The following is a 3,930-nucleotide window of genomic DNA, read 5'->3' as shown; positions in this document are numbered from 1 at the left end:
CACTACTTTGCATTCCCACCGGCAATGAGTGAGCATTCCTGGTGCTCCACATCGTTGCCAGTATTTGGTGTTGTCAGTGTTCTGGATTTTGGCCATTCTAATCGGGGCATACTAACATGTATGTCATTTTGCTTTAATTTACAATTCTCTGATGACATATGATGATGAACACATTTTCATAGGCTTATTTGTCATTGTTATTATTTACTTGTTTTTTAGAGGCAGAGTCTTTCTCCCAGGCTAGAGTGTACTGGTGCCATCATGTTCACTGCAGCCTCAAACTCCTGGCTTAAGCGATTCTCCTGCCTCCACCTCCTGAGTAGCCGGGACTACAGGTGGATGCCAACACACCCAGCTAATTTTTGTATTTTTAGTAGAGATGGGGTTTCACCACGTTGGCCAGACTGGTTTCAAACTCCTGGCCTCAGGTGATCTGCCCACCTCGGCCTCCCAAAGTGCTGGGATTACAGGAGCGAACCACCGAGCCTGGCCGTCACTGTGCATTTTTATGTTTCCTGCCAAATAGGAAACAGCTCAGATGTCTTTCGATGATTAAACAAATTGTGGCACATCATACAATGGTTATTACTTAGCGGATTTTTTCCAGTTGTTTTTATTGTGGTAAAATTAACATAACATAAAGTTAACTGTTTCCAAGAGTGCGGTTCAGTGGTATTGAGTACATCGTATTGCCATATAACTCTCACCACCATCCATCTAACGAACTCTTTTATCTTGCAAAACGGAAACTCTATACCCATTAAACAATAACTTCCTACTCTCCCTTCCCTCCAGTCCCTGGCAACCACCATTATGCTTTCTGTCTCCGTGATTTTGATGACTCTAGTACCTCATACAAATGAAATTATCCAGTATTCATCATTTTATGTCTGGCTTATTCCACTTAGCATAATGTCCTCAAAGTTCATCTATGCTGTATCATGTGTAAGAAATCCCATCCGTTCTAAGGCTGACTGCTATTCCATTGTGTGGATATACCATATTTTGCTTATCCATTAATCTATTGATGAACAATTGGGCTGCTTCCATTTTTTTTTTTTTTTTTGCTTGTGGATAATGCTGCTGTGAATATACGTGTACAAATACCTCTTTCAGACCCTACTTTAAAAAAAAAGTAATACTGTTTATTTAACTTCAAAAACATTTCAGCATTCTAAGCATACAAAAAAAAATAACAGAACATTGCAAATTGTGTGTAAGTACAGAAGGTTCTTGAACTTTCACTGATGCAGTGGCTCTTCACTTTGCTGACAATGAAGAGTGCTACAGTTTGTTTTAAAACGAACAATTTAAGCCGGGCGCGGTGGCTCAATCCTGTAATCCCAGCACTTTGGGAGGCCGAGGCGGGTGGATCACGAGGTCGAGAGATCGAGACCATCCTGGTCAACATGGTGAAACCCCGTCTCTACTAAAAATACAAAAAAATTAGCTGGGCGTGGTGGCGTGTGCCTGTAATCCCAGCTACTCAGGAGGCTGAGGCAGGAGAATTGCCTGAACCCAGGAGGCGGAGGTTGCGGTGAGCCGAGATCGCGCCATTGCACTCCAGCCTGGGTAACAAGAGCGAAACTCTGTCTCAAAAAAAAAAACAAAAAAAACACGAACAATTTAAAACTATCACACTTAACTAACAAAAAAACAAAACAAAGCAAAGAAAACCTTCTCATGCCAGCTGCACCCCTTTGTCCACAGCTAAGATGGCAGCAGAATGCTATGTCACTATGTACAGAAACAAGACCACCTGAAGCTAAATGGATGCCCAGTGCAGAGTCAACAGGTCCAGCCTCACAGTGCCCACCCTGAGCTACAGCCCCTCCAAAAGGCATCTTTCCCACAACCTCAATGGCAAGCAAGGAGCATCAAGAGTTTGTCTCGGTTGTTTCATTCTTTTTACAAACTGTAGATATGTGCAGTTGATAACTCAGGATTTCTAGCCAATAATCATATAGTTAACACCACCTTACAAATTTTAAAAATGCCAGAAACATCTTTAAATGCCTTGTCACACCAACAGGAAAGTGCACAGAGTGAGAAGAACACAAGGTGCCTTTTCATTTTAAAAATGTTTGGAAATATGTACAACTTTGATACAGTTTCAGAGGGCTCCAGACACCCATGGCCACTTCATGTAAACCACTGACCATCTCAAGAGCATTTTGAGACTACAATATGATCGTGATCAAATTTTGTAATTAGACCTAATGAGGGAAACAGACACTTCTCAAATAAGAGATGTGTTAATTACAGCGCTCCCCTACTCTAAGTATTCACCAGGTGATAGATAAATAGTTTATCCCGCCGGGCACGGTGGCTCAAGCCTATAATCCCAGCACTTTGGGAGGCTGAGGCAGGTGGATCACGAGGTCGAGAGATCGAGACCATCCTGGTCAACATGGTGAAACCCCGTCTCTACTAAAAATACAAAAAATTAGCTGGGCATGGTGGCACGTGCCTGTAATCCCAGTTACTCAGGAGGCTGAGGCAAGAGAATTACTTGAACTCAGGAGGTGGAGGTTGCGGTGAGCCGAGATCGCGCCATTGCACTCCAGCCTGGGTAACAAGAGCGAAACTCCGTCTCAAAAAAAAAAAAAAAAAAAGTTTATCCCTCCTCCTCCTCCTCCTCCTTGTCTTCATCTTCCTCTTCCACGTTTCCGGGCAACTTTAGCAGGACCCTTTGCATCATCAAACTTTCCTTTCAACTTACAGTTAGCAACATCCTTCTCATACTTCTCCTTTGGCTTTCCCACTTTAGTGACTTAAGGCTGCTTTTCACTGTCATTTAACTTGTTCCACATCTCACCCAGCTTTTTTTTTTGCCACATCTCCAATAGAGATGCCAGGGTTTGTGGATTTGATTTTGGGACAGAATTCCAAACAGAACAGGAAGAAGTCAGATGGTGGCCTTTTGGGGGCATTAGGATCTTTCTTCTTCTTGCCTCCCTTAGGGGGTCTATAATCCTTCGTTTCCTGATCATAGGGCACTTTATCCACCTTTGCCATTTCATCAAATTTAGGTTTCTCTTTCCCGGACATTGTCTTCCATCTCTCAGAGCATTTCTTGGAAAATTCTGCAAAATTAACAGGGACCTCAGGGTGGTTCTTTCTCCTCCTCCTCTTCCTCCTCCTCCTCCTCGTTATTCTTCTGATGGGGTCTCACTCTGTCACCCAGGCTGGCATGCAATGACACACTCTCGGCTCACTGCAACCTCTGCCTCGTGGGTTCAAGCAATTCTCCTGCCTCAGCCTCCTGAGTAGCTGGGATTACTGGTGCGCCGCACCATGCCTGGCTAACTTTTGTATTTTTAGTAGAAATAGGGTTTCACCATGTTGGTCAGGCTGGTCTGCAACCCCTGACCTTGTGATCCACCTGCCTTGGCCTCTCCAAGTGCTGGGATTACAGGCGTGAGCCACTGCGTGGGGCCGGGTTTTTCTTCCTATGTTCTTCTCTGCACAGCTGCACAAAGAAGGCATAAGCAGACATCTTGCCCTTTGGCTTCCTGGGGTCACCTTTAGCCATCGTGACTGTATTGTTTGATAGTCTAAGACCCTATTTTTATTTCTTTTGAGTATATATCTAGATATGGAATTGCTGGATCATATGGTAATTCTATTTTTATTTCTTTTGAGACAGCGTCTTGCTCTGTCACCCAGGCTGGAGTGCAGTGACATAATCACAGCTCACTGCGGCCTTGACCACCCAGGCTCAAGCAATCCTCTCACCTCAGCCTCCTTAGTAGCTGGGACTACAGGCGCATGCCACCAGATCCAGCTAATTTTTGCAATTTTTGTAGAGATGGGGTGTTGTCGCGTTGCCCTGATTGGTCTTGAACTCCTGGGCTCAAGCAATCCTCACGCTCCTGCCTCCTGAAGCACTGTAATTACAAGCATAAGCCACCACGGGCAGACTATTTT

The 3,930-nt window shown here is 44.3% G+C and overlaps 1 pseudogene; it reads right to left on the bottom strand.

Annotated features, from left to right (window-relative positions):
* Nucleotides 1-2,617: 2,617 nt before the first annotated feature.
* LOC120360349 (high mobility group protein B3 pseudogene) lies at nt 2,618-3,535 on the bottom strand (annotated as a pseudogene).
* Between the last annotated feature and the right edge of the window lie 395 nt (nt 3,536-3,930).

The sequence above is a fragment of the Saimiri boliviensis genome, chromosome 20 (assembly GCF_048565385.1).
Source record: "Saimiri boliviensis isolate mSaiBol1 chromosome 20, mSaiBol1.pri, whole genome shotgun sequence".
Classification (NCBI taxonomy): domain Eukaryota; kingdom Metazoa; phylum Chordata; class Mammalia; order Primates; family Cebidae; genus Saimiri; species Saimiri boliviensis.
Note: the sequence above shows the minus strand (reverse complement) of the source record. Positions and strands in the feature narration are given on the sequence as shown.